This window comes from Hylaeus anthracinus, unplaced genomic scaffold, assembly GCF_026225885.1.
Source record: "Hylaeus anthracinus isolate JK02 unplaced genomic scaffold, UHH_iyHylAnth1.0_haploid 0, whole genome shotgun sequence".
NCBI lineage: Eukaryota > Metazoa > Arthropoda > Insecta > Hymenoptera > Colletidae > Hylaeus > Hylaeus anthracinus.
Genome location: NW_026533254.1, coordinates 3564248 through 3590938, shown reverse-complemented (window position 1 = coordinate 3590938; position 26691 = coordinate 3564248). Strand labels below are relative to the sequence as shown.

At 37.4% G+C, this 26691-nt stretch overlaps 1 protein-coding gene across 2 annotated transcripts in view; it reads left to right on the top strand.

The window, feature by feature from the left end:
- LOC128896225 (protein rhomboid) overlaps nt 1-26691 on the top strand; it is a 427225-nt gene that overhangs the window by 214809 nt on the left and 185725 nt on the right. The window lies entirely within an intron of this gene.

Sequence of the window (26691 nt, the reverse complement as noted above, 5' to 3'; positions counted from 1 at the left end):
CGCAGATTTTAAAAAGTGTGTATATTAAGTGGTTTCTGAATTAATTTTTACGAAGTTTTGAAAGTTACTAGCAGTGTTTACGTATATAATGTTTTTATGTATAGGAAACCACATATAATGTTATTGAGGAAAAAGTAATCAAATATGTTTTCGATGTTGGAAAAACTAATTCCAGACGACAATTTATTCATTCATTATCTGGAAAATTGATTTTATACGACAATAACGAACGACAATTGTCAATATTCATTATTTATTACATTCCTAAGAAAGACTCGCATTCATTTACTTAGAATTAATCTTCAAAGAAGTCTTGTATTCGTTTTCTTAGAATTACTCTTCAAAGAAGTCTTGCATTCATTTTCTTAGAATTAATTTCCAAAGATTTTATTTCGTAGCAATTTGATTGCCTGGTTCCCTGAAAACCACCGCAAATCCACACATTGCGAAAACCTCGTGTTTGGTAGAAATCGAATGCTGGCTGAGCCGCGGATTTGAAACAGGAGAACCAGAGGGCTCGGCTTTATTGTCGGCGACGTTTCTCGCCCTCGTAATTTTGTTCTTCCATTCGTTGGACTTAACGACACGGGGGAAGAAAAACTCGGTTCATTCGACGAAATTGTGTTTGCAGCCGAGGCAAAGAAACGTCAGAAGTTGTTAACTGTCAGATTTGTCAGAGTGGACGCGCAATACGATTTTCGGAGTTAAACTTGCGCGAGGGAAACTGGCAAAAGCTATGACGGTTGGAAATTTCAAACTGCCGCACGTGTTGGTAACGGCAAACCTTGTTTTCGCAATTTTAAATCGTTTATTATGAACAACAAACGCATGCAGAATGACCCGAAAAGTTCGAGAAAAACTATCTTTATAATAACGTTAAAAATTATGTTTATCCAAGAACGGAAATAATTTGATTAGCTTTTTCCTTACTATAGTGAATTTTGAAATATTGATCTATAAAAGTAGAAATATGTAGAATGTCTTTTAGAGTGTCAAATTTGTACGATGGCTATGTAAAATTGGAGTGTTAGTATTTTTGGAAAATAAATTTTTTATATATATTTCATTATTAATTCGCAAATTTTCTTTCATGAAGCTTGTTTTTACAGCTTGCTTTCTTGGAAATTATGTACCTAAGTCTTGATTTTCCCTGTTATTCTATTTATTTTTCCACTGCTTGTATACTATCTAAACTTTATATTTAAGAAAACATTTCCTCTTCCTAAAGACATTCATTCATTCAAAAATATATGTTAGGGATAAAACAATAAGAATCAGAGTTTATTTCACAGTAACACGAATCTCCAGATTCATTCTTCTCGTATGCAAACTATACAACAGAATACTTGAATAGTCAACCCTCGTATAACGCGATTAATTCACGTTATAAGAAACTCAGAATTAATACAATATAGAATAATTCGTACTACGTTACATGGGGACCGCGTTTTAAAGGAATACTGTGTTATAGGAGGCTCGTCGCAATGTTTGCTTCGAATAATATAGAAACCACGGTTCTAGAGTGCCGCGTTATAAGAGCCTTTATCATATTTTCGAGCCGTCCGTGAATTTCTGCATAGAAATTCCAATACCTTATTCTTTATTCCGTCTTCGGTACTGCTTATAACCGGAGCAAAACCAATTGGTCGCTCAAGGCCACTTCTCCGACTGTGAACCGCGTTAGGCACGACCCCACTTTTATGCTACGCCAACTTAAGAATTATTGATTTTTCAAAGGAACTCGATAAACGTTTCCGTGACCTCCTCAATCGCGTGAGCGTTCCCTTCGACTATCGGGATCGTACGTTACGGTCAGCGCACTTCGATTTAGTTTTTACTATAGAACCCGAAGATCCACCACTCACCTTCCTCCCACCTTGCTCCTCTTCGAGTAGAATGATCTTTAGACCATACGTGCCGTGGAATCATAATATTTGAACTGTTCGGAATAGAGTTGAATCAGCGAGTCATTTTCATTATTTTGTTTAAAAACATTTGCATTGTTGAAAATAAGTGGAGATATCATAGAAGAATGTCTTAAGAATGTAGGTTTCTTGAATTTATGGGGAGATTTGAGATCTATGTAAATGTACAAGTGGCGTCACTGTAAGTAGGCTAATCACGTTCTAATTAATACTTCTTGTGCTAATTTCTGATGTACAAACAGAGGACTTTTCATGAGATATTCTAAAATACTTGTACCAAATTTGCACACAAAGAAATTTATTTAGTAAGAAAGATTCATGTTCATCACATCCGCCCTTCAAAACTAAGGGTTGAAAAACTGTTACGTTTAATAACTTTCAAACGAGTAGAGATAAAAGAAAGTATTAGGAATGAAAGTTACTTTGTTCTATATGAAGAATTAATTATAATCTACGAAAAATCTCAGGTGGCGCCATTATAACTTGACAAACCACTTGTTAGCCCCTTGAGGGATGAATTTTAAACGCATTCTTTAATATAGATTATATACAGAGTGGACGATTTATCTGAAGACATCGAAATATCTACTATAAATCGTCTACCTTGTATAATAATATACATTGTAGATTATGGATAATTATATTTTAATACACATTTTTCTATAGTGTATTCTTTAATTTCACAGGGTGTGTAATTCTAAGTAATGGTAATTTTACTATAAAAGCAAGCATAAGCACGTATGTCAATATCACTCAAGAGGTTAACCGTTATTATAGACATGAATTCCTTATAAGCAAAAATACTACTTTCAATAATAAAAATGGGCGATAATACAATTGAAGTCATAGCAATATCCAACATAACGTCATTCGCACAAAGGAGTACTTCAATAACGCGATCACGACTCGCATCTTTATTGTGTTCGTGTCACAACATCTTAGAACTCACACTTCATGTAACTCTGTAACTACGAATAGCACAAAAGAAACAACGTGACAAAGTAAAAAATAATAGAAAGAAAAAACATGAAAAGAGAGAACCCTTTCCGTCGAAGCTAAAAGACATAACGTTTCAAGATGATTTCGCGCGAGTGAGACGGGCAAACGCTAAACTAAAGGAGGAATCGAAAAACGAGACGGGTGCACTTTTATCGAAAAGTGTGTCACACCTTCAAACGGCACCCCCGCTAACACGCAGAAAAAACACTGGTCGTTGAGCAAAAAGGGAAAAAAACGGGACTTTGTTTTTTGAGAAATTATTTTCTAACGAATGAGGAAGACGCGAGAACGTACGAGAGCAAGATCGCGAAGAGCAATGTACTTTCGCCACGTGGCATCCTCTTCGCGCCGCGGCCAGATGCAAATAAATAAATAAATGCCTGCCCAACTCCTTTCCTTCGCGAGGCTACGTACGATGTTCCCCCGACTGCCTATTTATATTCCAAAACCCATTGATCGGCTTCTTCTGTTCTCACCGTCTTTTCGTGGCGGCGCGTCGATGCGTTATTTCTCAACGCACTGCAGGGTAAGAAGACTAACGGGACGCCTAAATGCAACAGTGGCGCCTTCTAGGTGGAGGAAAATTATTGGCTCGCGGGATTATACTAGAATTTGTGTATTCCCCTGTCGAACATTACGTCGTTAGATTATAACTATATGGGTGCACAGGACAGAGATTGTTTAAAGCCTTATTGTTGGGTAATAGTTTTGTGAATTAAGTAAACTATACTGTCAGTTGGAACATGGAGAACAATTAGAAAAAAAATGTCACCTTGAATGGATGAAAATGATAGGAGTTATAGAGGAATCACAATTAAACGGATTTTGAATGTTCGTACATCTTGTCGCGCAGAGGATTTGAAGGTTAGTTCTCTATTGATGTAATAAATAATTGCAGCTTATATTTCCGCAAACTCAGTACCTTTACTCTTTGTTAGAATATAAAGTGCAACTACAACAAAATTTCATCTTGATTAGACCAAAATAGTAAAAGTTATAGGTAAATCACAAACGCACTAAATATGAATTGATACGCAATGTTAATATTTAGAACTTAGGGGCGATATCTGATGCTATAGCAACTATTTCGCTACTTGAACACCTTGTCGTCGAGATTGTTTAAAGATTAATTCCATATTCACATAGTAATAATTGCAGTTTATATTTTTTTTTAAGGTGAGTAGCCTACACTTTTAGTTGGAACATAAAATGCAACTACAAACACATTTCATCCTAATTGGACAAAAATAGTAGCAGTTACAGAGAAATCACAAACAAACAGATTTTAAATGTGAATTAATATCTGCAACATGAAAAAATCTTTTTATTTTATACACTACATATTTACAACATTGATATTTCAAAACATATTTTGTAATTTTTATCTTCGCCCTAACGATACAAATTTGCGATGTCCATCTTCAGAATTGTATTACTTTCGTCAGTACTCGGTAATAGAAACGTAAAACATTTGCCGGTCGCGAATGTGGTAATATAATTATTTATCAATAAAATAGCCTGTCCTTATTATTTCCATCGTAATATACAGAACAACTAAAAATAATTTCATCTGAATTAGACAAACATAGTAAAAGGTACGAAAAATGTAGTGGTGCTATCCGAAGTCAAGAATGGGGTTTATCTCTCTGTATGCTCTAACGTTGGACCAATCAAATTTCTATCAACATTTACTCCTTCTCCAATCGAAAACATTTCCTACCATAAATTACATTACAATTCACATTTATCTGCAGTGGTTGCACACTGTGCCAAAAAACGAATCTCCTTCATTGCTTTTAAGTGCTAACTGCGTCCCTGTAGTAGGTTCTACGTATTACTAAAACTTTTGCTTCATAAAAAACCGCGGTATTAGCTGGTTTTAACCGGGCCGCAAGGGTTGCTGCATTATTAAATGCGATAAAAGTTTTGTCCTAATAAAAGTACATCGTGATCGAAGCCTTTTTATAGTCGTGTATCACGACCGCTCGACACGGGACGTGCATCTTTTATTATTAACCGCGTTGGGCTATAAAGCATTCCCATGGCGGCGGCGTTCATTAATTTTTTTTTCCTTTTCTTTTTCTATTGAATTTTAACGCCCGACATAGTTTGCCGTTTCCAGCGAGAGGCGCTGGAAAAATAAACGGAACCACGGACATCCACGATAACTTTTACTATGTTGTTCTTAGCCACGATCAAGAAAGGACGAAATGAACGCGCCACTGGCTACCACAGGCTTACGTCACACGGATTAAACGTAAATTACGTAGACGGTTGGTGGTTTTTTTCGAAGGTGATGCTTTTAATAAAATGCTATTTTCGTGTCTCTGAAATGTCACCGCGCGGGTACCCACGCGTGTGTTTTTGCGTAAATCGTTGTCATATAGCGAATCACCCGATGGCTTTGTTGCTACGAACGATTTAGTATCACTAAACTGACAAACTGACGAGGTTTAGTTTATCAATCCATTGACGAAGCAACCGTTGTTGTTGTTCTAAAATGTCAGTTGAAGTGACGTAACGTTGTAAACAATGAAAGGTTAGGTGCTGAAACGGTACACGTGCTCTTTTCTTGGCGTAATTATTAGTGATAGGTGCATAGACACATTTTCTTATACAAAATAAAAGTAACGGCTGAGGCACGCTGATTTAATGATGCCAACATTAATGATAATATTTTGGCCTCACAATCGCAGCACATCATTTATTTATTTTTCTGGCGCAATGATTGGTAGTTTCAGTCAAACGACGTCAATTAAATGGAGATATTTCTGTATGCAAAAAAACTGAAGGCAGGTGTGTGTGTGTGTGTGTGTGTGTGTGAGAGAGATGCAACAGAAACCTGTAAATAAATCATAGTGTAATCTTGAGTATCCAAATCTTAAAGATCTCTCGCAGAAGATAGCCCTCCCCAAACTATCACAATCACCCAAATAAAGAATTGAATCATATATTCCTTTTCTCGCATTACACTCGTGCGCTAAGGGGCAATAACTGGGATCGCCAATCGCTTTCAGAGACACAACTATAATCAGTAATCCAATTGCTGTGGGCATGTCCCTGGCGCGAGACAAACGGTATCCAGTCACGATACTTTTAGGCAAATACGAATCCCTATCGCCGCGAGCGATACTTCTCCTCAAATACTCCTCCTTATCTGTTTAGAATCGTTGAATCTTTAACACGAAACAAATAATGGCGCCTAGTTCGGCTGCGTGCGCCACGCTTCCAACGTAAAAATATATAATTGCCATTAGGAGGGCAGAACTTGACTCTCGCGGCTGCGTTCAAAAGACAAACGAGGGATGGTCACGAAGTTCCGGCCGGAGGGTCTCTACGCGGAAATGAGAAAGCGTCCATCTTGCCCGTTATTCGGAATATTGCCCTCGCGAAGTAGACCCCTTTTTCTTTTTTCCCATGGCGTTCACCCTCGTTTCGATCGCTTGAATTTATTTTGGGCCGCGACCAGCTACGTGAGGCGAAATTTTCAATGGTGCGCGCGCGTTGACGAGAGAAATGGACAAAGCCACCGGATAGACGGCCGGGCGGACACGTCTGGAGAACGCGCGTTGGTCATATGCCACACCGATCCGAACGCCTTCAGACTAGAGGTCGGGGATTCAGTTCAAATTGAAATATGGTGTTGTCTACGCGAAAATGGACAAGAGATATGTCATTGCTCTATTGGTTTTAAAATTGTTTAACATGTTTCGAGTCACATGTACCATTTACACGTTAAACTTAGCCTTCAGGCCACGTGATTTATTTAACAAGATTTAATGTTAACTGAAGTTAAGGGATTACGTGAGTTTTGAGGGCCAAAAAGAAAGCACATTTTCTATAAATTGTTTCGAATAAACTAAATGAATTATATTATTTTAACTTATGTTGTTCGAAAGAGTAACGTTTGAACAATATTTCATAAATTTTTCATGCAAAAATATTCAAAAATAAGCCGATGAGAGCTGGTTTTCGGAGATCCTTTAGAAAAAACTATCCTCGCGGTGGTCAGGATAACTCCGGATAATTCTCACTTACACGTTTATTATTTTATTAGCTCTTTTATAGCATTTCTTTACCTTAATAATTGCTCGACGAAGACTCATTAGCTTCTCAATTGAACATATTACGCGCCGATAGGAGGGATGAAGAACGAAACATGGGGGTTACGGGGGGAGGAGGCATCGGTATGATAAAGCCTTAAGAAAGGCTCGTCGAGAAAAGCTGCCGTTTATCAGAAGCGTACTCGGTGCGACTGACAAGCTATTACTGCACGTGAGATCGACTTTGCATCGAGATTGAATAGATCGAGACTCGTGGAAAATAGGTAACGGAAGAGCAATTCTACCAAGAGAAAAACGACTGCAACTGACAATGAGACATGTTAACCCCGTTGTTCGCGAATCGCTAACAATTCAGAGCATTGTGCTGTAGCGTACTATCCCTTTTCAATTTTCGACCTATCGTGATATAACGAACAAGGTCGCAGGAAACCATATCATGATCTGTAAATAGAGTTGTTGTACGAAGATGTATTGCGCCATTCCGAATGTATTTATCTTTCCATCTACCCTTTTCTCCTTTGCACTGTCGTGGAATAGTTTCTTAATCTTTTCTTTTATTTTGATTTATTTTATTTTAAATTTAATTTGATTTTATGAATTATATATATTTATTTCTATTATACGCTTACTTACGCTGTAAGTTTTCTTTTATACCGTAATTACTATAATGATCTAGATTCAAAAAGTTGATATACTATGTTACCTATGAATTTATAAGACAATGAGAAACATTTCGGCGATTTTGCATAACATCCTTGGGATATTGTATTACACGAGCTCTTCCAAAATTTGCGATATTAATTTACATCATATTTCGCTGAAATCAATATTCACGGTGTTATAGAAATATCCCCAGTTACGTGATTTACGCGATATATTATATTTTATGAATAAAAATAGGAAAGCAGAGGCGATGGACTATTTTTAGTGTGATTCGCTGTACTTTTATTCAGGGCCTCCCAGAAATCGCCGAGACGTTTCGGCCACTTACCCTCTAGAGACACCCGGTATATTAAAAGAATAATTATACTTTATATGATTGTTAATATAAAGTTCTCTGTGTTTCTGATTTCCCTATAAAATTACTATTCATTATTTCTAATTCGGATGAAATTCTCTATAGCTGCTTTCGATGCTCTAATGAAAGGCATAGCCTACTTAATTTGCACAAGTATGAGCTATAATTATTATTATTTAAAAATATTTGGTTACTCAGTGAAAACACATCATCAATGAAGCTCTTATTTTTCATATATTTGCAACTCATCAAAGATACCTTATTGAAAGGTTAATGTTGTAGTTTTTAATACTCTATAAATAACATTTTAATAAAAAGAAACTAAGAAAAAAAAAACTGCGTTGAGGTTTACATATGGACCAAAACTGACTGTGCTTATTGTTTTTATTTCTTTCGCTAAATGAATAAAATTCTATCGTGTCAAATTAAAAAATTGAATAAATTCCATTCTACTAATGCTTTATCAAAAAATAATATCTTAAAGGCCACTTTGGAAAACCATTTAACAAAACTTCAGACTTTTTGAAGTATATCAATCGTCAAATTTCCCTTGTTATAAGGGAGCCTAGCCCATTTACTCACTCTGTATGGTCCTGAATGGCACTGGGCAATTTGTCCAGAGACACGACCCGACATCTTGGGGGTTAACTCGGTTTCGAAAGATGTTTGCGCGAAGCCAAGACAGCCAGGACACGTAGCAACGTTTTACGAGCAAAGAGTACGTTGTTTCGTGCTTTTACGACGGTTAGTTACTCATGCTTCGTTATTTACTTACTCAGCCGCCTTTCGCGAAACGTGCTGTCGTTTCCTTCAACGTGCATCATTTCCAGTCTACGCTGCCACGGTTGCTCATTCCTCCCTCTTCGTGACGCTTGTGTCAATGTTTCAACACCTGAAGAGTCGAGTCAGGGGAATCCCACTCTGCAAGATCTTCTCAGTGACACCATAATTTCCCGAAATTCGCGATTTTATTAGTAACTGAATTTACGACTACTTTGAATTTATAAATTAGTTGATCATTTACCTACACGGAGAATTTTTATTGAAGTGTTGCCTTTCATTGTTATTCAAATTATTAATCGGGGTTGGAAAACTTTTTGTCATTGGAAGACTATATGTCACTTCACGGAGTTTTAATAACGGCATTCCTTCACAAATAATAGTATTGTTTTGATTTTAGTAAATTTAATTAATTTAATTTCATCAGAATTAAATTTTTTTAAAATAAAAGGAATGCCATTATTTAGACTCTAGACCTGGAGTGACGTACCTCTCGACCTGGAGTGACGTACATCCTTCCAATGGCAAAAAGTTTTCCAACCACGGTTAATAATTTTAATAGCAATGAAAAGCAATATTTCAATATATTCCTCTGTGTGAGTAAATGACCAACTAATTTATAAATTTAAAATAATCGCAATTAATTCGTACTAATTCTTCAAAAATTACCCTTCTTAGAATTATCTTAAGATTTTAATCACATTGTAACATCAACTTTACCTCCACATACTAAATATTCGGAAGGCCTTAGCGGTCCCAGAGCGGAAACATTCATCCTTAATGTTTTAACTTTTAACCCACAATCTTCATACGAGACCTTCGGCCGATTACATTTTAATTCACAGTGCTAAAAATCTTCTTACCACTTTCCAAGAAGATTAATAAATAATGCAAGAACTATTACAGACACACCGTACAGAAAGATGGGGATACCCAACGGTTTTGACTTCGAGTTATTTCATAAAATTCTCAATGAACGCTGAAAAATAGGAAACATCGATAAGTTTCGCGAGGAATCGCTTCGTGTATGTATCGATTGCCACATGGAACAATACCCCCGCGGAGCGAATTTTCTGTAACGCGAAATCACGAGACGGAAAACATCTAACAAGATATTTTGCGAGACAAATCCTCGCCGATTTATCGTCCTCGCTCGTCTCTGAAAGGCGGGCGCATCGCGACTTCGTACCCGAGTTTTGTTTCTCCGCGTTTGCATAGTACGCGTTCACGCGTGTAGGGAAAAACAGGCCGTATGCGGTGAGGCGTATACGCGAATGTTCGCGCTAGAACGCGTTTGTCGTCATGCGCGTTCCGCATACGGAGCGCGTGTACAGTGAATAACTTTAATATTCGGATACTTTAAAATTTTCACTTTGTCGCTTCGTAACTTCGTCTAGGACGTAGAATGAAACAATTCAGACATATATTACGTTAAAACGTTTAGTCTAGTTTGTAATTGTATAAAGTTTGTTTGTTTAATTTATAATGTTCCGAGTAAAATAAATCTCAAATAAAACACGATCCAATTTTAATGTTACTTTAATATTCGTACAGTTTTGGAAACCTCAGTTTTTGCTAATAAACAGTATTTTAGCATTTCGTTGCATATCCTTTTCGACGAATAACTTCTTTTAGTCGTTGTGGCGTCCTGCAAGCAATTTTTGTTTAAATATTTCGTGCCAATGTTACTCCATTTCTCTTTTAATCATTGTTTCAGCATTTCTTCCGATGTTTCAAGTCCTCGTGTCTCCAAAGTGTTATTATGAACAATTTTGTTTTTGATATATAATTAAAATCTGGATCGTCATAAAAATAAAGTAGTAATTAAAATTCAGATATTAATTTAATAAAAAATATTTACAGAGGATGGTTGACATGATTAACTCAGTCGTTTCTTCCAGTCGGTTCACCTATTTAATGTACAAATCAACCAAGTCCTAAAATCGTACAAAATAATAATTGCACAATAATTCAAAAGACAAAGTTTATAAATTCCATTATTTTAGGTCACTGTACAACCTAGCAGACAATGTCTCGTGCTCGACAACGTGTCTGCTACAGATTCCGCACGGTCGAACATTCGTTTTTCCTGTGTCGATGGCTTTGCATTTTTCACACCCTCTCCTTTCCATTTCTCTGCACGGTATCCCCCCCCTTCCCCCCTCCCCACCCTAAATCTTTTCCATCGTTGCGGAATACTATACCGCCTTCAGTTTCTCGGCTTCCATTCGCGTCCTCTTCCAGTGAAAATCTGTAAATCGTGCGTAAGGTTGTCGTATCGTTGCTCATATATTCCCGTCAATGCAAAATTTTTCACTTTTCACGAAAAAGGAAGAATTCTGACCAGAATTTATAAGATGGGATTAGAAAGCAACAAAAAATAATTAGACACATATTATTTTATTGCCTGGTGGCCGATCTAGTTTAAGGGGTGAAACAACCCTTTGAAGTTTGACTCTCAAGTTGCTAACTTGGAAACGGGTAAAGATAGAAGAAAAAAGTCTAAACAAAGTTTTTAGTATACCGAGAACCATTCAATTTTTGTGGAAACATTTTCCTTCTATCCCCAACCATAGAAATATTAGTATGATAAATAGAATTAGTATAAATACGACAATAAATATTCAAAAATTAAACCTTTAACCTTAGTGCGCAGCTAATCCTGATTCTCAGTTTCCAATGTTACATGTAACTAACTAACCACTGAAGCGCGAATGTCTCCGTAACTGTCATAGGTCTTCGTTCGTGTCATACAGGTGGTTTCTACTATTGTTACACATACTAAATTTCATAATTTTACTCAATTATTATATATATCCAACCAACAGTGTCTATTGTTAATATATGAAAGACGTTTGTCAAAGTATGTAGGATATAATTTTGAAGTCAAAGTTATAAGTTCTCTATCGTTGTAATTGACATACTTGTGTCGTCTTCGAATATCTTGGAAATCAGGCTATGAAAATTAATTGCTCGAATGACCCTTGGTCAGACCAGGGCGTATAAGGTATACATCCGGTGACAGTGATTCGTGTCGCTAGGAGAACATATGGCGCAACTCGTGCTAACCCTTCACCTTCACTGTACCTGTTCTAGTTGTCGTGCGGCTGAAACACAAGATGTCGTTGACAGGATACTGTGTTTATATCACAGGACCTACGACGCAACGTGTTTAGGTTACACGTATCGCAATTAATTCTCAAAATGCTATAGTATGCATATTGTACATAATGATCGAGAGGTTCATCGGTAAAGAAATCGAGGTATTCTTCTTTTTGGAAAATCTACAAATAAACTATTATATGCAAGTATATATTACAACTGGACTGTGGATGTTTATACATTTATGGCAAATGACAGTATAGGAAATTGTATGAGAATGTGCGTAAATGAAAAAATATAAAAAATTAACACTTAAACACGTATTCCACTGTTTAGAGGATTAGATACACTTTCATTTAAATTTCAATTTTTTATCTGAATCTGTAAAAATATAAATTTGCATAAACATCTGAAGTTTAATTATAACTTATTATACTAAATGAATAGTAATGGCAACATTGAAAGAAATTATCTTATAATAACTTAACGTCTTGAGGGACAAATTACTTCATTAGAAATAAAAAAAATTCGAGTTAATATTTACCTAGGACATCTTTTAATCTCGTGACGATGTTGATGTATCGATGTTGATGTATCGTATCATTGGAATATTTAATTGTAATTATTTGTTTACGTTTCTGTCGACTATTTCGACATAATAATATCTAAAAGCGCTCAGACACTAAACGTAAACGTACGTGCCAGTATCCCTCAGGAAGTTAATACGCATTCTTTTTATGAAATTATAAATTATGTCGTGAATGAGGGTGTCCATTCGAAAAAATCGAGTCGACCTTGGAATGGCCCCTAAAATTGATCCCGAGGTGAAGCTGAAATCACCTCATGGTTCCTTTTGATCTACCAAAACCGCAAGTATTACTGCTTTTCTCTACTTGCTATGACCTTCAATGACTTTATATAATAGTCGTTGAACTCGTTTGAAGATTCTCTATCATGATACGGAAGCAAAAACATACCGTTCCATTTAAAAAACACAGGTGGTCTTCATATCTCCTTGAAGCCTCCACCTATCAAAAAACTAGTAACATCGGATGACCAACAACCCCTCGATACCAAATAATGTCGGCATGATGCATTTTTTCCTATCACCAATAGCAGCCAAGTCATTCAGGTGGACGGTTTTAAGTGCCTGACTCTGTATACACGCTCTTCGCAGTAAAAAGGACGATGCGCATATACATGTACTCAATGTAGGAGTCTAAACGAAAAATAAGGCACGGGGATTCGAACCCACGATCCTCGGATCCACAGTCGACCGCTTTACCTACAAGAGCAATCCCGTACCCTGCGTTTCGTGTTCTTATTTGACTCCTTATTGTTGGGTATGGGAGGCGCGGATACTACACTTAATACAATACATATACAATCATATAGCTCTCTTCTCCACCCTTCCTCTTCCATCATCCTCCCTTCCGTCCGTCTCAATAAAAAACTTCCTGGAATAGTCGTGCTCGATCGTGTCACGTCGATCAGAAGACGAAGTTAGCACGAAAACGTTCTCCAAGAGAGTGAGTCTGATTCTCTCTCTCTCTCTCCCCCCCCCCCCAAATCCCATAATTCGCATTGCCCATCGATATCTGGAGTCCGTGTTTGATGCATCGGTCCCCCGACGTCTCGAGTCTTACCTTTAGTGCAATAACCGTGGTTAACGAGCAATCGATAGGGGGATGGGAACTTCGAGCCCATCGCCAGGGGCGAGAAGATTTTCCGGTTTGCTACGTGCTTTGGAATCCCCGGCGTAGCGGAAGTCGTCGGTTGCACGGGTGGGTGGGGGGGGGGGGGTGGAGCTGAGGGCTGGATAGGGGGAACGGATAGTGTGGTACAGGAGACAGGGGGTAGGGCAACGAAGCATAGCGGCTCCGTGGCCGCCGGCACGCCGCGAAATTGCGGTAATTTCGTTAGCCGCGCAAACGATGTAATGAAATAAAAGCGTCGACGTGGATACACTACTATATATTCCATAATGGTACGGTTTTAATAGTCGCCGCCCGGAAGGAAGCGGCTTTTTATCTCACCCCACAAAAGCTCATCCGGATACTCCTTCTGAGTCCTCTCCCGCCTCCGCCTCCCCACCCCTCTGACCGTGGGACCAGCCTGGACCAATCTCGCGTTTCCTCTTCTCCTCTCCTTCTCCACCCCTCCCCCCTCCCTCCGCTCTTTCGCGGCGCTCTCCTTTATAGTGCGCTTTAAACTCTATTTTCGCGATTTGCAACCGCGTTTCTTTTTCTTCTTCCAAGCCGCCGCCGGGAGGGCTGTTTAAAATTTATAATGCGGTTTAACGGTAACGGCAACGACGCGTTATAATCGTCCATTATTAACCGTCGACGTATTTTTTTTTGTGCGTATTGTCGAGAGGATTTTGTGGGAATGTTCAAGTAAGGTCTCCCTTCTCGCGTAGAACTGGAACTGCAAAATTAGAGTTACTTGTGATTGGTGTTCTAGGAATATCGAGAGGGAGAATGGAGAGAATTTGGAGATTATAGTTTCTGAGGGATAGAGGGAACATTTGAGAATGAGTATTTTATTTAATGGATCATCCCACAAGTTCGTACTATTCGTTGTTGTGCCGTTCATTATCGTTAAAAATACGGGTAACCCATTCACTGCCTGGCAAATTTAAAATAGTTTGCCCTGGGCGTCAAGATTTAATACAGATGTGTAATCTAAGTTGTTATTTTAACACATTCGCGGCCGCTGACGTGACTTCACGTCACTTCAAATTTTATTCCTAGTTACGAAAGAATGATGAAAATCTTTTTATTTTATACACTATATATTTATAACATTGATATTTCAAAACATATTTTGTCATTTTTATCTTCGCCCTAACGACACATATTTGCAATGTCAGGCTTCAGAATTTTATTATTTCCGTCAGTACTCTGTACAAGAAACGTACAACATCTGCTGCTCACGAATGTGTTAATAATAAAGAGGCCACAAACTTATTCCTTGACATTTATAGGGAAAATTACGAGAGATACTGTACGTGGGCAGTTAATGGATTAAGTGTCAAGAGAAAATGTAATCAGTAGACCGCGGATATTTATGCATTTATGATATAAACTAATATAATAAATGCATGCTAAACATAACCTGAAGGCATGGGCACTTATGCAAAATGAAATAACAATATCATTGTATTAATTATACAATACATTCAAGTCTAGTAATGACGAATAACTGTTAATAAACGTTCCACCTTCCTTAATTATTGATTCTCAAATATGTATAAAATTTGATTTATAACTCTTTTCACTAAAGAACTAAAAAAATTAATTCTGAAACTCAAGTGATAAAAAAAATTAATTTGAAATTCTTGAATCTCCAGTTACAAAAATGAACATCACGATAAATGTTTGACTGTATAGTTTGCAATAGTCTGTAAAGAAAATTTAATTCTAGTAGAAATTTTTAAGAGTATTGGTTTGGCAGTCAACATGTGCAGTATGTAGTAGATTTAAGTGAACGAAGAATTTTTTAAAGAACAATGTCTCTATCAGATATATACATATGTCAAAAACGTTCCAGCGTATGGCGAGCACGCAAACTAATGGCTATTGCCCTGACACGATTATGGCATCCAATCTTACACTATATAATAGTAGACTAATACAATATCGATTGATGGTTCTGTTGAAACTCTATTTTGCTTTATTTATTCAAATACATCGGATAATGGCGAACCTCGGATATTCGATCCTGACATCTCGTAAAGTGACACGAAATAAAGAAACTGTCGAGCAAGGGAAATTGGAAGTGACGGAACGTCGGGTAATAGGGCAAAAGACGCAGAAATCTCTCGGTTGACTGGATGCTGCGTCATTCAATTTTCTTGCAAGCTTCTATGTTCCCCATATACAAAATTGATCTCGCCATAATGCGTTGTCTCCATTACGATCGAATATGTCAATCACTTTATGAAGTTACCGACAATAACCGACGTTTGGTTATTCGTCCTTTATTATTATAAATTCTTTCCCTCAAGGTGTTCTACGAAGTTCATAAGACTATGAAGGTAAGATAATGTATTGTTTGTGCTAGTGAATATTTAATTATATTTTCTTTTCAACATATTTTTAAAAATTGACAAAAAATATCCAGCCAAGACCTGGGGATCAAAAATTCTATCCATTTCCAAAAATCATCCTAAGTAGACAATCAACGACGCAGTTAATAAATTCCACAACTGGATTTAATTAAAAACCCTATAAATAAGCTCCTCGCTATATGAAGTATTAAAAACCAAGATTCTAAAGCTCCTCTAGAGAAACTCTTTATTTTCATACTAAATGAAGACCCAAGTAATTCTAAATATTTCGGTCCAGCGTTATTGGCCTCACTTCGAGAGCAAGATCGCGAGCTGCACCGTTTCGAAGTAACCTGACAACCCTAAATTCCGTTACTCGAAGACAAGAATTATGGCACGGCTTACGAGTCGATGAAACTTGGTCCAGATGCGACAGAAGTGTCCGGCACGATGGGAACCGAAAGTTTCAAAACGAAAAATGGCCAGACGTACTGTAGCACGGAACAGGAGGGTGGGCGTTGAGAAGGGATGATAAATAAGGCTGCAGATATTGTGTTTCGCTTCTGACTTTAAGAGGTGCACCTCGTATCTCTGCTGGGGAGCGTAATCCTACTCGGAGTTTCAATAACGCTCACGGCATAAACTAAGTTTAGCATAAAGTATTTCGGTTGCTTGCCTCCAATGGGAGGGAGACCGTGCCCCATCCCCTTTGCCGCGCGTCTTTCTTTTCGTGAAAAGAGAAAACGCATAGGATTCTTCCGATAAATAGCAGGCACAAATAGTGAGATAAATTAAGAGTAAAATAAAAATTTACAATAAAAATTTAGACATTTGCTTTGAGTGATTTCTTGGAATCATTTTGTTCTTTGTCTTGAATTATTTATTGCATAGTGTTGACGAGTGGAGGGATCATTAGTGATTAAGTCATTAAGTGACATTAAGGTTGAATGTAGTAGTGGGAATATGCTGTGTACAGCTGCTACTCATTGGATGGATTACCTTGATTATTGCACATTTTCATCTCCGATTTCATGCATTAATCAGGGTTCTATTATATCTATGCTTTTTCTACAATTTATTTTACTATTTTGAGTATCCCAAGAGGACTTTCATGTTGAGTCGAACGTCTCTTTTGATTTAAAATACTGTGATCTACTATACTCTCTCAATGCTCTATCGATCATCAAAAAGTTCTTCCTACGTTTTACTACTAATTTTAAATGCATGTAAATAAAAATAGACCAGTGATTAATTTATATACAAGGCCACACATTGAACATACTGGATGTTTTCCGCAGCTAAACTTGACTGTCACTTTAAGGACATTGAATATACATATATATTCAGTCACCGAAATAGTTTACAGTGCTGTCGACGACTGTCCTCCATTTTTAGAGCAGCAAGAGAATTCCATTGCGGTGAAAGCATGCCGACAGACTCGTCGATGCATTTTTGGACGCCATCAACTTCGTCGAAGCGTGTATTGGGGAAATAATGTTCAAGCGACCGGAAGAAATTCTCAGCCCAAGCTGAAGATGATGTTCTTCGTCGCCTGAGCAATATGGCTGAGCATTGTTATGTTTGACCTAGCAATTTCTTTGATCATTAAACAATCTCATTCGTAATCAATCCATTGCTCAGACTGGTCAATTGGTGTTAATAACAATTTTATATGAATATTCACTTGCTTTGAGTAGAATTGCACACCAGTAGAATTTGGCTGTTTTTTCTTTATCTTACTTTCCTTTTGCAACTCTGAAGATCTACCATATTTTGGTGTAACATATGAACCAACATTACACAACGTGCGAGATAAATCTAGGCGAAAATCTACAAGCTTCATTGTTCGACTCCCTTCGTTGCACTTTTTATATAACAACCACGCATTTATAATTGCGTTACCCAAGAGATGGTAAAATAATCGCACATACTTATGCGATATCTACCTGTGAAGCTGTCCAGTAAATCTACCCCTCCCATATGTTTGTTGTATTATGTTTCACAACAGCAGGACAAGGTATTTGAAATCTTTCCCTATTCTTCCTGTCAAATCTTTAAATCATTTGTGTTGGCTCAATTCCAACAAATGGGATATTGAAGGATATTCAAAGATATTCAAGAATAAATAATATTAAAAGTACACATGCATCTACGAGCTAAAAATATGGCGAAAAATGAAAACACACGTATAGGCAATATTCAATACATGGCATTGTATAAATGCGCGGTGATTCATATTTGAATATGTTCATTTTGATAATGAGAAAGAAAACATTGACCTTACCTTAGTCAGTAGTTACTAATTATTATACATTCAAATCGGAGCAAACACGAATAACACTCTACCCCAAAAATTCTGATGGCAACTGTAAGATTTGCAAAAAATAATTTTCTTCGATGATGCTGTGACCTTTTTATGACGTAGATGTCTTATTTTTGTTAAGAACAGCGCATAAGTTGTTATGTATGCTATTGTGTAATAAAATATCAAAGAACTCCAAAGATACTCCGATCGACTTTCTTGGGGTCGTTATGCGCTTTCAATTTAAAACAAAGCTGTGGAGCGTGGCAAGCTGGAAGCATGGGTCTCTTTCTTGTACCTCATAGATCCCTGTCGTTGAAAATGCGCAAACTGCGCGAAGGTACGAGCGTACGTGTCAAATGCAGGCCCACGTTCTCCTGCGACTATGCCTTTGTACGTTGTCACGCTTCTCTGCGCGAATTTGCTAGCAAATTTGCTTGGAATGTTCGCTTGGCACGATGTTCATCGAGCAATAAAAATCCACCGGCTCGATGAAATTGTTTCAATTGTTTTATACGAAAGCCACACTTTTCAAACCAAATCGACTGTTGGATATGTGACGAAATGTTTTATTGATTTATTGCGTCCTTCTCGATTACTTCTATTTTTTAACAGAAAGTCTCATTCCTGGAGAATCTATTTCCAAGTGTTTAGTTTGTGGTAACTCGTCGCAATATATTATGTCGATTAACTAATTGTATTATACATGAGCAGTTCATTATAAAAATTCAAGTTCTTTATTTAAATGGCGCTTTAATTATTGGAATTAAACAAGTGACGCTAATGGAATTGATATTAGGGAGACCAGAAAGTAATGTCTTTTCTGGAATGTCAATACTTGTTTATCATTTATCAGCTCATTGTATACCAATTGATTTTTATCGATCAGGTATTGAAAATTTGCACACTAAATAGCAGATGGTTGTTGATAACGATGCCGATTACATAATTGATTAAAAATAAAAACTTGTTATAAATTTATTTGTTTGAATTTAATATAAAAGAAACGACATTACTTTTTGGTCCAACCTAGTGTGCCCCTATATGAAACACAATTTTTAAATGAAATATGGCGTAGTTTATAACGTAACCCTTCTAAAATCATTCCAATAATACACTTACAATAGTGACCAACATGTGTGTACTCGAATAACAAAAATACAAAGAAAATTAACTCTACAATCTGACAATTCCGATACAATTGAAAATTTATACAACCAAGAAATCAAAATTACAGTGGCTCCCAGTTGTATGGGGTTAGCCGTTTAAAAAGTCGAACGAAAACAAGAAATAAAACGTTCGTCTGATAGAGGAGGAAGGGTTGAAAGAGGAGAGGTCTAATCGAATTAAACGGCTTGTAAATCTCGAGGATCGTTCCCATAAAAATGGTTCCCATTATCAAAGTGTTACGCCAACGGGAATACTTGGGATGTTTATAGCCAAGCTAGCGGCCCGCAGGGGTTGGGAGGAGGAGGTGCGAACACAGCCTGCCCGTAAACTCGTAAGGGTGGCTTGAATATGAAAGAATATAAATTATACGACGTTGGCTCCGGACGCGAGAGAACGAATCGCCGAAAAGGTTTTGCTGACTCGCACGCTCCGACAGAGCTTGGTGCTTTCCACCGAAGGGCTTTTAATACCGCATCCTGCACCTACAACCTCGCCCGGGAAATTAGTTTTTCCCCAACGTTCATTCCGCACCCAGTCCCCCCTTCTACCTACCCTAACGTATTACCCTTCGACCTTTTTGTCGCACAACCTCCTCCCCTTTCTCGCTGCGAGTACAACGAAATACCAAGGGCCACGTCTTTCCTGATCGTCTGCCTTGCGCTACTCGAAGCCATCTCCTTCCACCATCGCCAGACTCACCCCTGTTTCGCTGGTGACGGTGGTTCTTAACCTTCTTCGGTCGAGGACACGGTTTAAAAGAAGATTCTTTCGAGGGAACTTTTCTGATTGGCCTGCCAACATTTAAACGAGCTTTCCGAGAGCGATCAAGCTTGGACTAGTGAGGATAATGATATATAGTTCGAAGTTGTGTTGGTTTATAGTTTAGAAGATATTTAAGGACAAAGTTTCTGAAAGTGTACCTGCTGTTGTGTATATAAGAACTATTTTCAGTAGGGATAGTGTTCTGTAGTATAGTGTAGTAGGTAGAGCAGGAATGTATGCCTAAAATGTTGCAAAATTAGATTTCAGTTGTTTGGAATAGTAGGTACTTATATGTCTGTTTTTCTTGAGATCAATTTTTGTTTTCGTTTGCTCGGTAATGTAGAATACTTGATAAATGCTCTGATCAATCAGGATTCTACATTGCTCTATTTGATCGAAAAATGGTTCTGCATTATTGACTGAATAGTCTTGTTTATCTACATGTGTCCCATCTTTACAAAAAAAAAAAAATATAAAAGGGACAGTTAATCAAATATGAAAGTCATAAACTATATATCCACAAAAATTGAATACAGTGTTAGACTCTTCATTAAACAAGTTCTTTTAAATCTGCATATTCACCTCCTCCACCTCAAGATATTGTCCCTCGTTATGTCATTTTCCATGTACCGATTTCTGTGTGTACACTAAAATAATAAAATTTTAGTAGCCAGCTCACGATTGATAAAATGTATTCGGTACCTGTTCTTAGAGGTTGGCGATCGCTGTTCTATTCAATTTAACATTGCCCTTTGTCCGTTCTCGATATTGAAAGCTACAGCGTCAGTTTATTGGCTCTGCGTGCGAGGAGATACTACGTTTTATGAACCCCGTCTAGGATTAACGTTTATCTTCGTCGTACTACATTCTTATCGTGTCTTCGTCCTACCGGCTGGTCCTTGTTTCTTCCACAATCCATATATCAACTATGTCCCATTCATTATCTCTGTCAGCGTGTCCCCGTTATTCCGTCAGCTCGTTCGCATCGTCGTGTCGATCCGATATCATAGACGTCAATGGCGTTGTTTTAATCGCGTCTCTACCGGCAGCCTCCTTTCATCCCTTCGTCATCCTGTAATCCCAGTTGCGTCGTTAATTACGAAAAAACACGAACGCTTCGCGAACACGGTATCCCACACAAAGACGGATAACTGACAGAAAATAATGAGGAGTTCGCAGATAAATATTAGATGCAGCCCCGAGGAAACGTTGATCGGAATCTCGTCAGGTACGTTGAAAAACCGGATAGGTATACAGGGTGGCCTTTACGAGGTGATCATTCCAGGGACCTCCGCTATTTTTCATGTGGTATAAGAGAATGTTTGACAGAGTAGTTTACTTTCAAGAAATGAATAGTACTATTGGAATATTGTATTGGAGGTTGTGCACTTCGAGATTGGAACCTTTTTCGTGTATTTCTTAGATGGAATTATCTATTTTGTACTAAAATCTATCACGAATGGCGAATAGAATGATTTACTATGTCTTGGAATACGAATTGACTTTCACTGTGAGAAGTATTGCCTTTTTCCCTTAATTTCTCCCAATTTGACTATGAAGTTGCTGGTATGGAAACTTATTGTTAGTTCGATCGTATCACACAACTCAACTTATGGTTCTGTTGGGCATTTCCCACTATAAGACTAGATAATGTAGAACCTTAATTAATCGGAAAATTTATCAACAGAGTGAACCGTCCTATCGACCAAGTGTTTCACATTACCAATTGTGTGAACTGGTTTATCAACTGAGGTATGGGACTGAATAAAAGCGAATATAGTCAATCACTCTGCAACTAAACTCGTTAGCATTCGTGAGAAATCTTAAACATCTAACTGAACTAATCAGTTAGGATGTTGGTATCCAGGGATCCTTATTAAATGAAGAAGGCACATCGTATCTGAATACAAACTCTGAAACATAAATTAAGAATGCATCAATGTTTTTAAGCGACGTTTTCAGTTAGTCCTTCCACTAACGACAACTAATTTGAGGATTGTTATCGAACACTAAAGATAATTTTTAGAATGTACTCTGTGAAAGAAGGGATGAGCTCGATTTTTACAAAAGAAACCATAATAAGCCATAAATATGTGAATTATATAGGGAAGTATGTAATACAAACACCCTGTAAAACAAACACTCTGTATATAATATGAATTATATATAATATTAAGTATGGAACAAGAAATATGTACTTTATTGCCAACTGAATGACTTTAAAGATGATAGAGTAGTTCAAACGTTTCCTAAAATTCCTCCTGATCACTTGTGACACTTTCTTCCTTGGTTCTTGCATCGTCAAACTCAACGAAAACACTTAGGCTCGACGTATCGCGAGAAACACCTTGTATAAAGCGGTATCCGAGAAATATGTATATCCATCCGAATCGCTATTGCGGGTAGAAAGTGATCGAACTTTCGGCCAAATTGACTCCCGAAATGACGAGTAATTTCGTAGAGTGCACTTCATAACATGTCGGTGGAGGAAACATACAAGGACGTCCCTGTGCCATGTTAACGGCGAATCATAAATCATTTGACGCCAGGTCTCATCCTCTTTCCTAAGGGAGGTCAGCTTGCTCCCGAGTACGTGCACGCTTATAAGCTCGATTGATTGGAAAGGTATGTCGCGAGCAACAACAGTCCTGTATTGATTACTATACCGCTATAGCGGCATCAAACATATTAAAAAAGTTTATTTCGCAATCACCCTCTGTGTTTTAAAGCAATTTATCTTAAGCCTCACCCTGTTCTATTACTCATAATTAAAAGAAACCTAATATGAATAATGAACCGTTTAGCTAACATATCTATCTATTTGGCGACAATTCTCTATTTCGAATCATGAAACATCACAAAGTAGGTTCCATCTTCTTTCTTCTCTATCTATTTGTCCACAATTCTTTATTTTAACTCATAGAGTGCCGCTGAATGTGTTCCATCTTCTTTAAAGCTGTTCATAATATGTGAACTTCTAAGTACAGATCTACTAACCATATGAAAAGGTTTCCAGTACACCTTTTTTCTTTCGCGTAGAAATCAGTATCGCCCCCTGATTATGCGTACATCTGAGCCACCAATCTTTGTAGAGACTTTGCAAACACGAGCTTTGCTATGAAACAATTCAATGATACGCAGATGCAGTTTTTACGTATGTCGGAGAGGCTCTTAAATGGTAAATCTTTTTTCGTGCTATCCGAGTTCGTGTTTCGCGGAGTTTTATCGAGAACAAGACGATTTTTTACCTAATGCCAACTGGCAAAATAGGTAACCGAATAGAATGTTAGCTAGTGTATGTTCTCCGATGAAAGCAGCTGCCCTCAATTTCGATTCAGTTCCCTGAGAGTACTCGGCGCCACATTGTCCCAGGATCTCGAGTACTCATTGTACTCGTCGGTCCTCCATCGACGATATCCTCCTCGTTCTAGTTGCTGTAATCGTCCTCATAGGTCGTGCTCCTTGTTGTACCTCGTCGCAATAATAACGGACGAGCTTCTGTCTTAGCGTTCCGTCATCCACTGTGTCGCTCACGACCATAATATTGGGTTGGTCCATGGGTTCGTGCGGTTTTGTCCTACTACTGGTATTTTACATCAGTGTTTGAGTCGCAAGCCAAGTCGATTAACTCCACTTGTTCAATTTTGTAAATTTTAGTATTAAGGGATTCGATTGATTGGAAACTTTGTATACTCGGAATAAATTTCCTTAATAATTTTAGTCAAAGGTTAAGATCACTGAATCACTATATCTTTTTGGCTTGTGAATAATGAATTGAGTATTTCAAAAACCAATTCGATTAACTCTATACTTCAATCAAAGTCGGGGCAGTAATGTATTAGAGTAATTCTATTAATCCAACTATTTACTTATACAATACAAGTACAAAGAAAATTGACTTTTTACAGTGTGATTGTCACGATACAACTGCGATTTTTTTATAAACAAAAGAAACAAAAATTAGTTGCCGGTTATATGAAATAAATTTCACCGGTAGATGAGATATCCATTTTACCCTCCCCTTTTTTAAATTTGTGCATGTCTTCAATGTTGTGGAATTTTAATTAATTCGACACGATCTGTTTGGAAATTACATTCGATTATAATCGAAGGTTAAGTCTAATTGATCATAAATTTTACAATTGCAATCACAGAATTAACTTTATAATTGCGAAACCAATTTGCAATTGATAATTGCACCTAGAAATTAATACTCAATTGTCAATTTTCAAGTGTCAATGGAATTAATGAATCAGTGCAATCACATTTAACTGCAATTGATAACTAAATTTTCAATTGAAATTATATTCGTTTATCATTTTCAGGTTAATTGTTACTATAATTATAGAATTGAATTGTTGATTGCAAATTCAATTGACATTTGATTAATTACATCTAATAGTTAATGATTCATTGTGAATTGTGTATTCAATGATATTTTCCCCAGTATTTTTATGGAGCACGTATCGCATCAAAATTTATTTTTCTCGTATTCTCTATTCAGAATTTTTGCTTTTTAATAAGAATTTCGCCCATCTCTGTCCTTGTTATAGAAGGAGACCACTTAAATTGTCCTTTAGTTGGCAAACTAGTCCTACGGCGTCGGTAGCCGACGATCCGCAAGTCAGTTCGTTCCACGTAGAATGTCCAGCAAGGGGAAAATCAAAAAATGACCGATCGTTGAAAGTTCGTTAATCTTTCGAGAGGGCGAAACGTAACGGCGCTCGCTGTAGTGCCGCCTCGTCATTAATCACCCACCCGCGTTTCTTATCGAGCTCACGGCTCGGATTCAATAACGCGGCGGGCGTAATTTCGCGGGGGTTATTAGAGACACAGAGAGGGCACCCCTTGGAAATCGTTAATCGAACTCGATCGGAGGCCCCGGAAACGTTTCAAGAGTTTCCGTCGCTTTCAGCGTTTCCTTTTTTTTTCTCACGATGATCGAGCTAAAAATTACTGGCGGTTGCACTCTACTTGTCGACGAACGATCTCGCGGACACAGCTAACAAACTGAACGAAAAAAACTTCGTTAGTGCTGAAACTCTAATTTCTTTTCGTCTTGATCTGAGAAGAGATGGGGGATGGGGTATTTCAGGGAACAACTCTTGTACTCGATTTTAATTAGATTTTGGTGAAAAATGTTTTTTGCTTTTGTATTTTGTTGCTGTCTCCTTTCTATTTTAAGCAAGCATACTCCAAGACAGTATGTGAAAATTGTTTTCATAACTTAGCTAGCACGGGAATCAGTGATTATGAGTAATATAGTAGCACTTGTTGCTATATTTGTGAACTCCTTCGATTACAAATAAATAGTTTTGATTTTTATATAAAAGTAGATAGCTTCAATTATTATGAGAGTAATTTTTAGAGAAATTGTAAGGAAGTTTGATGCGTCGCGAGGATCGCGGTCCTTTCTGGCAGGTAACGCGTAATTGAGCGACCATTATTGGCATTCGGTAGTCAGTAGTACATAGTGTGATCAGTCCGCGAAACACATTTGGTTGTAGATACAAATATACATGTTCAGATTATTCATTAGTGAGCTCACGTTGTTTAGTTCTCTTCCTTTTAATTACTCTGTCTGTGTTTGTTCGCCCACAAAAATATTCCTTATAAAATATGTACTAAAATCATTTTCTCAGGAATTTTGTCAATATACTATATATTTTGTCATATTTTTTAGAAATTCTGTCCAACTGCAGTGTTCATCATATCGAATTTTTGAATTCTGCTATTGAATTGGTAATCAGCGACTCGAGACATCCTCACATACCGATTTTCATTCTTATTTGATGAAATTTTAATAAATATTATTCTCCTAAAAAATTAGCGTCAATTATTATTAAAAAAACCTGTCGGCGCTCTCAATTGCAAAGCACTCTTTATAAGGGATATATTCCATATAAATAATATGTACATGCACGTACATATCTTACTAGTTTATTTCTTCTAATTCTGTATTAAAGGATCACTAAAATTTAGAAACAATAAAACCCAATTATAAATAACTTTCATAGTTACAAATGACACTACTCCTTTTTCTCGCAGTTCTACAAGCCCAAACTATAAATATTATATTTCTTAAGTGAAAAGGTTGAAAAGCTCTTTCCTAACTATTTTTATCTTGCACATCCATTGTCTTTTACTTCTTGCGTCTACTAATAATTTTGCAACTTCCCGTAAATGGTGATGGAGAAGGGAAGGATGGTCGTAAGAAAGCGGTAGCTAAGCGATCGTTGTTTGCAACCCTTCTTTCTCTCGATCGCCAACGACTTGGCTAAGGGTAGTTTCCGGGGCGCGAAGTTTGAAACGTCCCCACGAGAAATGCGGTCGACGATCGCGTGCGGTGTTCTGTTCTCGTGGAAAATGCGACAGGAAATAGCCGAGACGAAACTGGCCTCGGTTAGCTATGCAAATCGACAAAAACGTTCCGTATTAAACAGAGGAAGCGAGAGGACCGCGAATGAACGCGAGAGAGAGAGAGAGAGAGAGAGAGAGAGAGAGAGAGAGAGAGAGAG